This window comes from Engystomops pustulosus, chromosome 3 (genome assembly GCF_040894005.1).
Source record: "Engystomops pustulosus chromosome 3, aEngPut4.maternal, whole genome shotgun sequence".
In the NCBI taxonomy this organism is placed as follows: Eukaryota; Metazoa; Chordata; class Amphibia; order Anura; family Leptodactylidae; genus Engystomops; species Engystomops pustulosus.
Window position 1 is genome coordinate 34,041,765 of NC_092413.1, and position 17,546 is coordinate 34,059,310.

At 37.7% G+C, this 17,546-nt stretch overlaps 1 protein-coding gene across 3 annotated transcripts in view; it reads right to left on the reverse strand.

Moving 5' to 3' along the window:
- MACROD2 (mono-ADP ribosylhydrolase 2) overlaps positions 1-17,546 on the reverse strand; it is a 1,393,268-nt gene that overhangs the window by 1,094,120 nt on the left and 281,602 nt on the right. The gene's annotated exons all lie outside the window — the stretch shown is intronic.

Below are 17,546 nucleotides of genomic sequence, written 5' to 3' on the forward strand. Positions count from 1 at the left end.
ACCACCCAATGCACCTATATTATAATCTACTACTGGGTTTGGTCAATGAGGTGCCCTATTTTAAGAGCTTGAACTTTACTTCCATTTTTTTCCATGTTCTCTAGTTTTCTTCCCGCATTTCATGAATGGAAAGGTGAAACCGGTTTCAAAAGAACTCTGTCTATGTATTAGCCTGAACTATGCAGATTATATTGTTTCAGAGACTGACGTGAGTGATGTACATTGCTACGAAAGATGTTGGCACTATATAAGCAACATAAAAATAAACAAAAGGGCAAAATATTTTGAATATTGCGTGAACTTGAAGCATTTTGTGTGAAAGATGACAGTCTTTCCACTCCACTAGAAATGCTTTTAGCCATACAAATACTTTGAATTTGCGGAATATTTCCCGTTTTCACCTAGTGACTTTCAAATATAGGAGGTTTATTTTAAGCCATCAGCAAAAACAAAAACTTCTCCTTGTGCCAAACATAAAACACATTTAGTCTTTTTTTATACCGCCTCTAAAAAGAAACAAACAAACCTCTCTCTCTTTAAGGCGGCTGACTACAGTGCTTGGCGTGAAATTATTAAAATACACTTGCTACCCGAAATAACTACAGATTATTTGCGTTCATGGAGTTATTCTGCCGTCACCGTCTTTTACTGTCAAGGAGATTACATTGAAATATTGCACAGAAAAATATAGAAAACTGAACTTTTTATTATGGGCAATTTATTTGATGCGAGGAGGTGGCGATATTTCATGAAATGATACGAAATGCAAATTTGCGCTCGGCTATAACTTACACCTGTCAACTCGGTTTATCTTTGTTTACAGCTCGAAGGACACCTGGTTAGGTAGAGAAAAAAAAACCCCACTAAGACAACAGAAGCCTGATTGCAAGAAACTAGCCCATAAAATTCCTGTCTTCACTTTCCCTAAAGACCACTTGCTAGGAGAATGTCATTCAATTGGGATCAAGAGATTTTAATTAAGATACTTGTCTTAAGTGTTCGCATGACTTGATCTGTTAACTGAACCTCATGGATGTACTCGGACAAGATGAACAAGAAATCCAAAAAGGGAAAAAAAAAATTACTATAATTTTTTTTTCGATTATAAAGCCCCCAAAAAAGTTAGACTATAGTTACTTATCTCTAAATCTCGGGGTTGTATGTTATGCTTTGTTTGTCTTTTATCTTTTTTTGGTTTTCCAACAGATCAGATAGATAAGATTTTAATTTACAATGGTGGGGGGAAAAAAAAACAGAAGACACATGAGAGCAACCAACAGATCCCCCTTTGTCACCAGCTACTGCTCTTTACATTGATTATCTATCTATTGTTTCCAATCTGAGGCTCCTTATCTTACATTGTGAAACAAACATCTTCAAGGAGGCTAATAATGTAATATAGGGCTGCGGCTGTCCATCCTGCAAGGGACCTGTGCCTTGGCTGTGCATGCTTGAACACAGGTGTGACAGTGAAATATCCATTTCCTGGCCCGCAGATACACTCAAATAAGGGCACTATTAACCCGTTCATGAGAAGGACACCTATATGTTTTTCTAAGACATTCACAGAACTTTTTTGAAAATAAATATTTTAATACAAAAAAATAAATAAATAAATAAATAAATGTTGCATAAAGCCAGCTGTACATGGGTGTATTTTACCAACAAACTCCATGTGCCTGCGGGGCCAAGGCAGAACTGCTGAATTGAAACTACATGTACGGAGTGAGTTTGATATAAAATAATTTGCCCATGTAAAACCAAAAAAAGTCTAAAAAAAAAATCTAAAAAGATGAGATAAAAATCCTCCATTACATCCTCCATTGTCAGTAGTTATGTAATGATGGGTCAGTGTTATCTATATAGAGGTCATTGTACAGGGAGGGGGAGGAGATAAGCTGTGACATCATCTATTGTCAGTAGTGATGTAATGATGGGTCAGTGTTATCTATATAGAGGTCATTGTACAGGGAGGAGGAGATAAGCTGTGACATCATCTATTCTCAGTAGTGATGTAATGATGGGTCAGTGTTATCTATATAGAGGCCATTGTACAGGGAGGGGGAGGAGATAAGCTGTGACATCATCTATTGTCAGTAGTGATGTAATGACTATGTTTTCTATAGCAGAAGTAGTCAATCCATTATTAATTGAAAATAAGCAGGATTTTTAATCTTTAAAGGTCCTAAAAATATGTTTAACTTGGAGAGTGTCACCTAAAAATGACCCATTTCTAACCTAGATTTTAATACTTTATTTCCCCAGCAAAATGTATACCAAGGAATGGTCTTAAGAGCTGAATAAGCAGTTTATGACAAACAGAATGATAAGTTTATAAAATGGTGAACGTGTTATGAACAAAAACTACCAAAAGTTGCTGTAGAAAGAACATGACGAGAATACCCCGATTACAGGACCACTCCACTTTTTCGCACTTGAAGAATGCCCCTCTAGCACAGCAGATAACTGGAGCTGAGCAGCTGTTATTTATCTACAGTCCCAATGGACAGCCATAGCCAGAGCCTCAGCTCCAGACATAAAGCTGAAATGCATTGTCTTTTATTCCAACACGAACATCAATCAGGGCAGTTCTGTAAGAAACGATCAACTTCTATGAAGAAATAGCAAAAAGTAAGAAAAAGAAAGCAGTTTTTTTTTCCAGGGTGTGAAGCGATTGTCAGTTATTTGTTAGCTTCAGGCTTTTTCCTTTTCTTCCACCAGTCAACAAGCTCCTCTGCCTGTCAATGGCTTATGATCTGATAAGGGAGTTCTGTTTATTTTCAGACCAGCCGTGGGGAAGAAGAGAGGAACCTGATTACATCAGGGGCATCTCAGAACTGACAAGACCTTTGCCCAGGGGGCCACTGGGGATAACAAAGAGGAAAGCAAGAGAAGGAAGGGGGGGGGGGGGGGACAGCTGAGGTGGCTATTTGAGGGTCTTCTCTAAAAGCAAGCAGGACTATCTGAACCAAAAATAAAAGACAAAAACAAGCGACATCTGCTCGCTACCTAGGCTTGTCCTAAAAAGCCCGGTCTTTAATGGGCGGGCTGCTGGTAGGAGCGGGCTTCTATTGTATAGCCGCCTGCCTCCACTCTCTTGGACATCAATGGATTTCCAAATGTAGTTACCTTTCAGTCAAGACAAATCTCTGCAATTACTTCCAAATCCTATGCTGCTTAATACAATGTAACACTTAATATAAATACTTAATTGCAGCGTAAGCTTATTTTACCCTCTAACCAACTAAATTGTGTGGCTTCATTTACTTTCAATTTTTTACTTCTTGTGTGCAGGATTTTCTATTAAAAAAAAATGCAGCTGTAAGTTCTAAAATACTGCAAGGATTTGCTAAGCAATAGAATTTATTTTAAAGGAAATTCAAAGGAGGTTGTTAAAAGTTTGATGGCTATGCCCTACCCTGTGGATCATATGATGGCTCCAATGCTTGGGGCCTCCACAAATAATGAGAAAAGGGGTGCCATTCCTGCCCATTGTTTGAGCAAGCAAGTCCATGTACTGCTTTACCCCTTTAAAGGAAATCCACCAAATCAAGCTTGATAATCCAGGGACACTTTCCCAGTGCCTGGATCTATGAGTGAGATTTATCACAAGTTTCTGGGGTGAAGAATCTCTCCCCTCCCGTGCCGTGCCTATGGTAATCTTATATGATGTAATCCATGGCCTCCTACCTTCTCAAATCAATGTTTAAAATTATGCTAATGAGCCAGGGGGCTATCCTAGACCCTCTGTGATTTTGCTTTACAGACTGTTACACTGTCTCACCATCCCTCCTGCTCTATCCACACTTGTACAGTAAGATTACATTAGTAAGTTCTTACTTAACAAATGCTAAGGGAGCAGGGGTAGACACTGTAACAGTCTGTAAAGTCAGATGACATAGGTAGTAGGCTTTTTTTAAAGAAAGAGGCCATGATTACCACAATCACAGTGCCTGGATCTATCATTAAGCACCCCTGGTTTATCATGCTTGATTTTGATGTCATATTTCCTATTAGCATCTGTTTGTGAAGATCAGGGTTTCATACAGCGACCACTTCTTCTTCATCCACCTTAAGTATCTGTGACAATCCTCTAATAGGGGTTGCACCATTTTGATTGTTATCCTCTATCCACAGCATAGGGAATAACAGTTTGATCGGTGGTGGACCCCACCAATCATGAGAACAGGGATCCCGTTTTTACTAATTGATGGAGTGGCAGCTAAATCATGTGTCCTGCTGTTCATTAGTATGGGAGGGGTATAAATTGCTGAGGACATGCTACTCTTTATCCGGCTCAATCAGAAACCACCTTTAGTGCGTTCACATAACTCCCTCACTTTTAGAAGAAAAGCAGGACAAAAGTCATGGTACGGGTAGCCTTCCACAACCTGCATAATGCACTTTTCGAATGGTCCCCAACTTTATAATGTTAACTCAATGAAGATCCCAATAGTTTAATAGCTAGCCTAAAAGGCAACTAACATCTATAGTATAGACACACATTGTAACTTTTGACAGGCGAAGGCCATTGCCTTCCCCACCAATAGATGAAACTAGAAGATGGTTGACTCTCAAAGACACAAGTGGTGAGCAAAATCCAATATGGTATATGGATCCATACCCAGCTCTTAGGTTGAGAACCACTGCTCTACAGAAACATGTGGGTCGTGACCCCGGCGGGGGTCGACCGACCAAAACACAGGGGTTGCCTAAATCCATGGGAGCCACGATTTTATTACATTTTTTGGCACGAATACAATATTCTTGTACATGGTTTGGGGTCACCGCAACATGAGGAACTGTATTGCGGGGTCACAGCATTAGGAAGGTTGAGAACCACTGCTGTAGAGAGTTACAAGTCAATTACAGCAAAAAGCTCTTCTGCCTCTTCATTTCAGTAATTTATGGGTTCCAATATTAAGACCCCTACCAAGCATCAAAATGTCCACCACATCAATAGTTCTTTCACAGGGTTGTTTCCCATTTTAATCCATTTTTGCATATCACAAATTTGACGCTCTGGCCTCTCTGAATAAGTTCAATTGTATAGACTTTTATTTTGCCATTAATAATTTGGCAGATTTTGTTTTCCTGAGCTTTATTATGACAAGTTAAAATCCTGCATATAAAAGCACAACTTGCATCACTATAATGTTTAGTAAAAATGAACGTACTCCAGATGTGTCACTTTCTGGAGGTTCTGAAAGAAAACTGCTCCGATAAACATATCAAAGAAGAAGTAGTTTATCGCTGTATTTTACAAGCATTTAGTATTCTAAGGCAGCTGTGACCTGGTAAAATCTAATTATTTCTCCAATACCCATTGGAATAGTTCAGGACGATTTGCAGCAGCTTCTAACTGGTGCGTTAAGCATTTGGCCAGACTTCACACACTTAACAGATAGCTGAATGAGCGTTCTGTAGATCTCTCGTGATCCTCCCGCAGGTCCGTGTTAAGGTAGGCCACTAATGTTTCTTAACATGCATCACAACCTGGTGACAGATAAAACCAGCTGGAAATTAATGATTTCAAGGAAAAACACTGTAGAGCTTTAGTCTGTATCAGCGTTATCCCTCACAAAGTCCTTTCTTAAAAAAAATTTAGATAGAGAAAACCAAGTCCATGTAGTGAACAAATGAAAAGCCTAAAACTAATGTTTATTTAGGTCAAGTTAAATAAATCCTTTATGTTATATTGATTTTTAGTAGCCTTGTCTATGCTTACCTTTTGCTATTAGTCTAGATTTTCCCCCACAAGGCACTTAGTTTCTGCTATTTATTTTGTTATATGGACATTTATATTACCGGTATGTATAATTATGTTTTTTTCTTTGTGCTGTAGCGAGAGATTATTTCCCATTTTTCTTGGGATTATTAAAGTTTTATCATATTGTTTTTTTTCCTAAAGATTAAAAAAAAACGAATGATAAAAAAAAAAAAAAAAAAAGTATTGTACAAGGGGCTTTTCTATTTTGCTAGAAAAATCCCTACTCCGGCTCCAACAGTTCCAATGGGTCTACGGCAGTGGCAGCTTAGCCAGAGGTTTTGTGGGTAAATAGAAATGCTTCCGATGATCAATGGTCACCTTGGACCACCAGAGGTCACTTCCTTTTATGCCACAGGTGATGCGATCTGACATGACCACCAACTGCCTCAAGTGGGTCCCGTGACCTCATCAGAATTTTTGGCTGAGCCTCAAGCATGGAAGATTCTAAGTTCCAGCACAACCCAGACACCAGAACAAGGGAGTACACTTTTATTGCATGCCCCTACAGTGGTTTTCCACATTTCCTTAAAACTATTTTAAGATGGACATACGCATTCTGGCCTCCAAGTTATTTATTGGCTAGAAGCAATAATGAAGTTGCACAGTCCCAATGTAAAATCTGAAAATTTTTCGCGTTGAAAAGCACTCAAAAGTTACAGGTTTGTTACTTATTACTAAACATACTCAGAAAAGGCTAGGTTAATGGATGCTGCAGAGTAGTCTCGTAAAAAGCATGTATCACTCCGGCCCCCTCGATTATAATCAAAGTCATCTTTTGGGCTTTTGTTGGTATCAATTATATATTTCTCTACTTCTGATTTTTTTTTTCTAAACAGATCAGAACAACAAACAATGATGAGAATTGAAAAATAACATAAATCAATTGTCTTATAAAATGGACATAGATTTTGCATGAATCACCAAATTTCAGCAGGAGAGGCACATAAAGGTGTCCAGACTTTCTCAAAAGAAAACATTGGGTAAAGGAAAGTTGGGCATATATAAGATTTATTTGTTCTCCATGGAATTAGTCACCACTGTTGGTGCCCAACAGAAAAGGCCAAATGAGATTTTGGAAACACTTATCAGGCATATAGGGGGCTTGTATGGATGCATACATCCTCAGCTACTCTTTGTCTTCGCACCTTTCCATTGTTTATTTTATGCCCTGGGCTCTTTCTATAGTTCAAGACAAAGCTTTTAGTCCTCCATGAAGCCTGCGGGGGTGTGAAAAGTCCTTGTCAAAAAGTAATTGGGAAGAGGACACTGCACACCTGAATAACTGGTCATTTATGTAATCCTTGGACACTTAATGGAGGTCATTTAGTAGGTCAGGTGGAGGATCAAGGCGTATGCTATAACTTGTAAATGTGACGACACAAGTGACCAAATCACATACTGGTCAGTACTACACCGGCTTCACTTGCCACAATGTGCAGGTGACAGTAGCTAAGGGCAAAATAAAGTATAAATGTTTGAAGGTTTTTTTCACACATGGAAAATTCATACTAAGCGTTTGGGACACTAAAGCAGGTCCACATGGACCTGGGTTTATTGTCCCAAATCACCCTAGTAGGTTGCATTTAAAAAATGCATTCATTTTCCTTTAGGTTCAATATGTTAAAAGTCCTAGTCCTATTCTTTTTCTTTTAGTAAACAATTTTTGGGATACTTAAGTTTCTCATAAGTAACTCTTTACAGTCCCTGGATAGTGTTAACTTTCTACACAGTTGAGTCATCAAGTGAAATATTCTCTAGGTATGTAAAGAGTTTATCTTTAGCCCCCCCCCCCCCTCATTTTTCTGCTGTGTACCTGTAAAGGCTTTTCTCGCTCACTATGAAGGAAGAAGAGAGCAAAACAGAGAGACAGAGAGGTGGATTTATTACCTGTGTCCTAGTGCAGCAAACTAATGTGGCGCACAGACGTAATTTTGTAATTAATTTGGCGTGCGTATTACTATATATGCATATATATATAATATATAATATAATATATATATATATACCCTCAATTTTATTCCCCATTAAAGTATACTGTATAGTTTCCTATTAAGAACTGTACTGTTCATTTCTGAAATAAAACAAAAAATTTCAAAGGTTTAGTTACGCTTTAAAGTTTTTCTTTTGAGAAGCCAGGCAGGGGAAGTTGCACTTAAGCTACTCCCTGCTATGTAGAAGGAATGTCATGTGACTTAGGAGCCCACCGAGACGGCATGCACAACTGGTAACAGTCCTCAAGAAAGACTTTCATTTTTGTTAATCCTCTGAGACTTTTTCTTAACACAGATAATTCTGCCTCAGTGAGTAAGTACGAAGGGAAAAAAGGCCTCTGAATGACAATGGTGAATTAAAAGAGAGCAGCAGCCTTCACTGCACACATCTTCCTTATTGGATTTTCATCTTCAAAGAGAAAGCGTCGAGTAGACAAAACAGCAAACACCACTGGATTTCGGAGGAAATCATTTACATAAACCACAAGAGCGTGATTTGGGGCTTTAGGATGACTAAGCCATTTTTGTTATCTGAAAATAAACTACTACATGTGTCAAGTGTCACGTGATATGAGTCAGTAATCTGTGATTTTATATAGGACTGCAGGTTATGGGACTTTGATCTAACTGATTCATTTTTGTATCCTGAACTAAAAATCCTAGACAACTTTTTTTGAAGAAAGTAAGTGTATATATTGGTACAATAAATATTATCAAATTATATGTTAAATTCACTTTCTTTAACTTACTTCCAAGTATCTTTACTCCTAAAACTAGAAAAAAACATAAGGGCATTTATAATATTCTGGTACTAAGTGCTAGTGCATGATGGTACTCCCCGCTCCCTGGCAGCTGCCATATCTATCAGGAGGTTCTGGCATTCTGGTAAATCCGGGCACTTCTACGCCAGGTATTAACGGACATAGAATTGCGTGCTAGCCTGGAATGCCCGGTCCAATGATCCACCAGGCACACCCCCTCCATACCCCTCCTCTCCCACTTGGCATGGAGGTGGTGTAATGGGGGAAAGACGCACAATTCTGAGATGAGCACCAGGAATTTTGCCCATTACATGGCTTGTATGTCACATTTCTGGCAATCCCGATAAATGTGGCCCAAGATATTCTTCAGCTGAACGTATATACCGTATAATGTGATTAATAGGTTTCCCTTTATGCAAGAATTTATCTTTCTGGGAACTGCTATCTCAATTATAAAACAAATGCATACTTTGACACCCCCATACTAGAACTAGCCAAGGTCTACGATTAGCTTCCCCATGCATGTGCAAAAAGCTAGATTTGCCTGAAACGTGGATCTGGTTGCACATCCATGAATTACAATAGTTCGGTCATAATATTTGCATGCATTATATTAAGGGGTAAACTGTTAGAATACATATATGTACATTGTTTTGCACATACTCGGAGTTTTCCAGATCAAAACAGAGTTTCCCCATAAGGCATCCCATGAAACTGCATGGACCAGATTTGGAGAAGCAGGAAGAAGTGGAATTAAGAAATTTGCAGTACACTCCTTGGTGCGACGTGGTGGTGTGACCATACTATTCCTCCTCTGTCTACTTTCTTCCCATCTGGCTAGAGTAGACCTACATGTATTGATATAGTACCGGACAGCACCACGTCCCACCAAAAGACAGCGGTTTAGCACTTGGCAGCCCCAAGACCTAGCTTTGTTTGCATTAAGTAAAATCCCCCCCTACATCTACATCTTTGTATAGTTATTCAAGTTCTGTGCTCCATGTGCAATTTATTGTTTTAGAACAAAACTGAAATCAATTTTATTGGGGCCAAAAACTAAACAAATTTGTACTTTTAGGAAGTTTTAAGGGAAAACAAAGTGACATAAAATGAACCAAAGCCAAACATAAATATAAACACATTGCAAAATGTCATGAACAAAAAGTCGGGGAAGGGTCATTTGGCTAGGATGGGGAAACACTATAAGTAAACAGCTCTAGGATGGACCAATACAAAAGTTATATATAATAAATGACTTTTTTTCGTATTGTTTGAAATAAATAAGATCCAACCAAGCACAGAATATGTGACAATGGTGTGGACCGATATCAAAGTTCAACTGTGAAATGTCACGGAGTACCAATAATTGATGTTTTGTGTCTTTCCTATATGCCTCAGTGCACACATACTGTATCATATTCCCTAATGGATAGAACATAAGGCCAGATCCAAGCACACACCAGTGTCTCCAAGGGGGTGAAATGAATATGAATGTCAGGAGATGTTACCAGATGGAGAACACATTGACACAATGAAAGGAGGGAGCACTTTGAAAGCTCCAAATGATTGAGTGACCAGGCTCTTTATTATGAAGAACCTTCACTTTTAAAGACCATTACATAATATATAAATATGTTTTAAAAAAAAAACTATATAAAAAAGCACTAAAAAAATCAATCAATAACATGGTGAACTATACACAAGTGCAAGAAAAAAGGTACATAAAATGTCAGACTGTGAAATTTTATTACTTGTTTAAAGGTGTGTGGTGTCATTTACTCTTCAATCCCAGTTTTTAGTGAGATTACAACCCAAAAAGTTATTGTTTTTTCCCTTAACATTTTATGCAGTGAAGTTCTTGTCTATTATTATAATCCAATATTGACTACACCAGTAATTATGCCCCTACCCTAGTATAGACAATATCAGATTCCTAGATCCTAGATGAATAGATTTTAATTTTTTATTATTTATACAAATAGTTTTTGAATGTAAACATTGATTATAAATAGTAAGTAGTTTCTTCCGGTTTTAGTCGGACTTTCGATCTGCTGTATTATATCTTTTATGTGTCTGAAATATATACAGGCAGTCCACGGGTTACATACAAGATAGGTTCTGCAGGTTTCTACTTAAGTTGAATTTGTATGCAAGTCGGATCTGTATATTTTAGAATTGTAACCCCAGTCAAAAATTTTTTGGTCTCTGTTACAATTGGAATTTAAAAATGTTGGGTTGTCATAAGAACCAGGATTAACAATAAATCTTCATTACAGACACCTCTGATAACTGTTATAGCTAATTATTGTATCCTGGGACTAAAGTAAAGTAAATTACCAACATCCAGAGGTCCGTTTGTAACTAAGGGTTGTCTGTAAGTCGGGTGTTCTTAAGTAGGGGACTGCCTGTATATAGGTCTATTAAATATCAAAATATTCGTTGTCTAGAAAGTTGGAATTCATTTTTTTTCTTGATAAATCTTTCCCTTGATGTACATGCCATATGTTTTGCACTTATACACAAAAGACACTGAATAACGCAAAACAAAAGTCCCATTATAGAAGGACACATTATAATTTTGTCTATTAATCAACTTAAATATGGTTTAATAAACCAGAGGGTTGTAAAAAAAAATTCCATGTTCATGTTTGAAGGCCTTTGACACTTGAAGCTTTAGCAGCGGTCCTAACTACAAGTCATCAGACTCCCTTTAAAGTTTATGTCACCGCTGGTGCCGGGACACACATAAATAAACACAATCACAGCCCTCCCGAGTAAAGGACATCCTTTATATGACTGCAAACAGACAGGTTTTATGTACCCGGAAAAGCTAAAAAACACATGGAGGAAATCACTCTTGAAAGATTTAGATCACACAGCAATTTAGTTTCTTAGTGAAATTTACTAGTGGAATTTCTATTGACTTGCTGAGAGATTTCATTTGGCAGACATGGAGTATCTGACCCAGTACCCCTCCCTTATAGACGTCAGGGAAAGAAATATTAACCTATATAGCTGAATGACCACATATCTGAAGTGTTTCCAACTGTATGGAAGTTTAGAAGCCTCCTAAATTATAACTCAGGATGTTTTGTAGACTATAACACCTCGGTAGGGTAAAGAGAAGAAGCCTGGTTGAGATGAGAAGACGAGTGGTCGATACAAGTGGTTTAGAGATCAAACCCCCAAGTCTTTCCAAAACAGGACATGTATCAGAGATAACTTATTGAGCGGTCTCGCAATATGGATAAACATTACCAGATCATTTTTCTATATCATCGGTTTAAGGCACATCATTAATGTCTACAGTGAGTCTCCTCCGCTCCGCTGTGTGTGTGGCATGACCCTTTCCTAAAACACTGGTGCAGCTGCAGAACTCTTCAGCCATATTTTTCACCTTGGATTACAACCACACACTTATGATGGCAGCTTTCCAAGGAGCAGGGAATTATTATTAAAACCCACCCAGTGGGGTCATAGTCCCAGAGCAATCACAAACAACAATTTGGCCGATATGCGTGTAATGTTCTGCAGAGCTTCCTATTATATTAATTAGTGATCCTTATCCATTCTACTTGAGACGATCATGTGTTCTGAATATATATTAGGCTTGTCATGAGCATGTACATGAGAAAGGTCTCAGAAATGCCAAACATAACTCAAAGGGTTATTTCACCCCTAAAAATTTAAGGCCAAATGTCTGATAAACATGATCTATACATCTAGATCCTGACTGGTGGTTCCACCCTTGAAGAATTATAGAAGCTATACATTAGGTTTAGATTGAAAAAAAAATAGATGAGTATAACCAAAATTACCATTTTTCATCTGTTATTTAAAAATAAATATTCATGGAATTTGAAGGTTCTATACGAATAAAGATTATTATCATCTTTTATTATCATGATATTATCATCCTCATCATCTGGAATGAAGAAGTCAGTCATGCTTGAAATGTTTTGTCCATTTACCCACAAATCTTTACCTGATATAAAGCTCCCAAAATAATTCCAAGAAAAATCAATCATCTTTGGTCCAGTGTTCCTGAACATATGTGAATGGCTGGAAACGACCAACACGGACAAAAATGTATCACTATGTTTTTCAGACGATCATTTGCTAGATGATTGCTGGTTATATGGCCATTCAATCATCAATTACCGTACTTCTATCTAATGTGTATAGGACATCTTTACATTTGATAAAGAGGAAGTCCTACTTATTAATGAGGGATGTTGATCGGCAACCTCCCTCTTGTTGACTTCTACTTCAATCTTTATTAAACTACACATGATAGACGGTTACCCCTTAACGACCAAGGGGCTAATCAATAACTTCCTACAGAAGAGTGATTATGGCAGACTTTATTATTATGCAAATTACTTTGAAGTCACTCCACACTGCAATAAACATGTCCTACCTTTGGGTCCATTGTAATGCTAGGCCATGATGTTTGTGTTTTCTAATTATGTTAATATGGTTGGCTGGGTGACATAAGCGGCAGACTTGACTCTTCCTTTCCTTTGTGTAATTACCAGGTTCCCCTGCCTGGAGAAGTGTATTCTACTAAAGACTTCTCATTGCATCTCTATACTGTACAAACCAAAATGGTGACTGTTCCTCTACGGGCTATAGACAGTAGAAGCACAAAAAAGCCTATTTGGCTTCCAGACACTAGCGAATTGTAGTTAATGCTCAGGTAGACATTTAAAACAAAAACAAGGTTGAGTTTTCACTTCTATCTAGTATAAACACTCTCCTACCCTCAGACCGCTGGACATCCCTAATGACCACAAGCCTCAAGACGACTTCAAAGTTACAATCCCTTATTTGTCAGGATCTGTGTTCTCTTCTAAGTCTATGAAGGGTATAATACTACTTTGAAGTTTACTCTAAGGGCACCCTATAGTGATGAAACATCTAAAGTCATTTTGGTACCGGCGGGCTAAGTATGAGATGTAAAACAAAGTCAATATTGACTTTTGCTAAACTTAAAAACTGAGTTGGCGCTCACATGAGTGCTATGTTACTCAGAAGAAGTTGTGAAATTTCCATAGAGAAATAAAAATGAATAATAATTTACTATCGATGCAGTACTTGGTAAATTGAAAACATGACAAGATCAAACAGGAACCATGCACATCCGTGCAGCAGTCTCTGTAGACCTAATGCTTGATGTCTGGATGTGGCTGTATACTCTGGGACGTTCTAGCAATTTTACTGCTCATTTAACTGCTAGTTGCTAAAAGGTCATAGAAACTCCAAATTGGCCCTGGCTATAGTGATTAATTCATCCAATCTGATAATTTGATTGTTTAGGACAAATTCAGAAGATTATTCTCCGATCCGGAAGGCGACTGATGCACTCTTAGCGGTCAAGAGGGACTCGAGAATTTCTAAAACAGGGCAATGAAAAACAAACATTTATACATGGTTTTTGATATTTGTCACATTTTAGCTGGTTACATATATATATTATACATTTGTATAGGCTAATTTATATAGTGCTCACAGATGGGACAGCACACCCTAAAGGCCTTCAAACACATTAGATAGCAGTCTTTTACTATACTCCAATATACATCAACTCAGCATGGGTAGATAACAGAGAGAGACACAGACAGCTTTCAAGGCCAAGTGGTCCAAGATTTATGGGACCGAGCCAGAAAATCCCATACCCACAAACTCACTCATGGGCAACTGAACTTATCTGCCAAGACCAAATGAATTGGACATTTTAATTCTAACTTGACTGATACTCATCTACTCCTATATCTTGAATCTTAGATTTGGGAAAGACTCCACAGATTCAGGATGGACTATTTCAAGTCCTAAAAACATTAAGTTTCCGTTGTAAATAGGGAGCACATTAAGTAACATCTTAAAGGGGTTATACAATAATCTGGAAAACCCCTTTCGGTCGGGGCAGGAGCGGGAACAAATATTCTTAGGTGGCTTGTCAACGAATGAGTGCAGTCTTAAAAAAAAACGCCATGTGCTGAAGGGATTACCTGGACTGAACCTGGTATAACTGGACTGACCTGTCTTGCACAGTTCAGTCCAGTGACAAGAGGTCGAGTGTAGGAAATCCCTCCAGAGCATGGAGTGCTTTTCTCAGGCTCGCTCATGAGCAAATGGTCTTACCCCACAATAACTCCTGTGTTGCTCTAGTCCTTCCTGATTTCTGAACTGCAATCGGCCAGAGGTTTCAAGGGGTCATGGTACACACTTTAGCCAGTGAGTGGCCACTTCCTATGTCATTCCCAGGTTTGAGGAGGCCACTCAATGGCAATAGTGGATCCCAACGGCCCCGAGAATTGGGGAACAGTGCTAAAAACTGAAAGTACCAGAGCGGTGAGGAAATTGGAGCAGGGTAAAGAACCCTAGGCAGAAACAGATGTGCATACCCACTACAGATACACCCCCCCCCACACACACACACACTTTGTATCATGCCCTATACTTGTTCTGTAATATTGCCTATTGGTTATGGAGAAAAGCTTCTTTTTTTATCCAACAATGCAGGTTGTCCTCATCTTGTCTTTTTGTATTAATGCTAATTATTAGTCTTCCTGTCATTTGAGGGTTTTGTGCTCAGTGCCATCTTCCATATTGACAGCTGTGGAATCCATTTAGAGGAAAAAAATAAAAGTAAAATATAAATTGTATGTGTTGTATACAAAGACTTGCATTTATTATCTCAGGATATTCAGTGCAGCATTCAATGGAAGCACCAAGCAACAATAGGGTGGAAATTATTTCTAGGAACTTGGCCAAAGATTGTACTTTTTGACACATTTTATTATCATTGTGGTAAATCAGAAAAAAACGTTGCTAGATTCCTATTCTGCATACGGCCTGTGCTACTGTATTAATATCAAGATAGGGGTTACAGTAACTAGTTCATTGACTAAGCTGCATTTTGCTTCTGTGGTATCAAAACCATCTGACACATGCAACAGAATGTAATACAATACAATATATATATGTCGTATATTCACATTGTATGGCTGGGGGAGGGGGCACTGTTGTCCATCAATTCCCTCTTCTGCAGAGAATCATAAAAAATGTAAAAGGGCACCGCAGTTTGGTTTCTGGACCCTGTTTTTACACATGAGGTATAATCTCAATGGGGGTGTCCCCCAAAGCAGATGTCAGCAAAGAGAATGGGTAGCCATGCTAATCCCTGTTCCCTAGGGAGTTAAGTCACTGGTGGAGGTGTCAATGATTCACTTTATACTCCCTATAGAGAAGACATGCATGCTTGGCCAAGCTGAGCAATCCTGTATGGGGGGGGGGGGGGTTACAGAGGAGATAGCTGTCATTTGCACAAGCATTAGCCAATTGCTATAACTTTAAGGCTTTTGCTATTCCAGTCTTTTGCATTTATTTATATTCATGACTGTATAAAGTACTGTCTATGTACATCAAAGGCGTTGTCAGATTTTTTTTAATTAATAAAATTTCATATTCCACAACACTTCACAGATAATGGGAAATCACAATTATACCTTAGGTGTGGTCCGACCCCAAAGGCAACAAAACACAAAACATACTATACATTACAAAGTAATAACAATGGGAATAATAATAATAATAATAATAATAATAATAAATAACACAATATGACAGTTCCTTTCAGATGTGCAGGTAAATGTGGGGTTGCGGATTGACAAAGGTTAGAAGCTAAAACATAGTGGTGTTGAAAAAAAGACCATCTAGCTTTTTTCATAATTTTGGTGTGATGCTAATTCTTTTGGATCCATCTATATAGCCATCTCTATGTATCTACCTATCCCTGTATCTATGTATGTATCCATCTATCTATCCATCTATGTATCCCTATCTATGTATGTATCTATCCATCTATGTATCCATCTATGTATCCATCTATTCATCCATCTATGTATCCATCTATCCATGTATGTATCCATCTATCTATCTATCTATCTATCCATGTATGTATCCATCTATCTATCTATCCATGTATGTATCCATCTATCTATCTATATATCCATCTATCTATCTATGTATCCATCTATCTATCTATGTATCCATCTATCTATCCATCTATCTATCTATGTATCCATCTATCTATCTATGTATCCATCTATGTATCTATGTATCCATCTATGTATGTATCCATCTATGTATGTATCCATCTATGTATGTATCCATCTATGTATGTATCCATCTATGTATGTATCCATCTATGTATGTATCCATCTATGTATGTATCCATCTATCTATGTATCCATCTATCTATGTATCCATCTATGTATGTATCCATCTATCTATGTATCCATCTATCTATGTATCCATCTATGTATGTATCCATCTATGTATGTATCCATCTATCTATCTATGTATCCATCTATCTATCTATGTATCCATCTATCCATCTATGTATCCATCTATGTATCCATCTATTCATCCATCTATGTATCCATCTATCCATGTATGTATCCATCTATCTATCTATCTATCTATCCATGTATGTATCCATCTATCTATCTATCCATGTATGTATCCATCTATCTATCTATGTATCCATCTATCTATCTATATATCCATCTATCTATCTATGTATCCATCTATCTATCTATGTATCCATCTATCTATCTATGTATCCATCTATCTATCCATCTATGTATCCATCTATCTATCTATGTATCCATCTATCTATCTATGTATCCATCTATGTATGTATCCATCTATGTATGTATCCATCTATGTATGTATCCATCTATGTATGTATCCATCTATGTATGTATCCATCTATGTATGTATCCATCTATGTATGTATCCATCTATGTATGTATCCATCTATGTATGTATCCATCTATCTATGTATCCATCTATGTATGTATCCATCTATCTATGTATCCATCTATCTATGTATCCATCTATGTATGTATCCATCTATGTATGTATCCATCTATCTATCTATGTATCCATCTATCTATCTATGTATCCATCTATCTATCTATGTATCCATCTACTTATCTATGTATCGGTCTATCT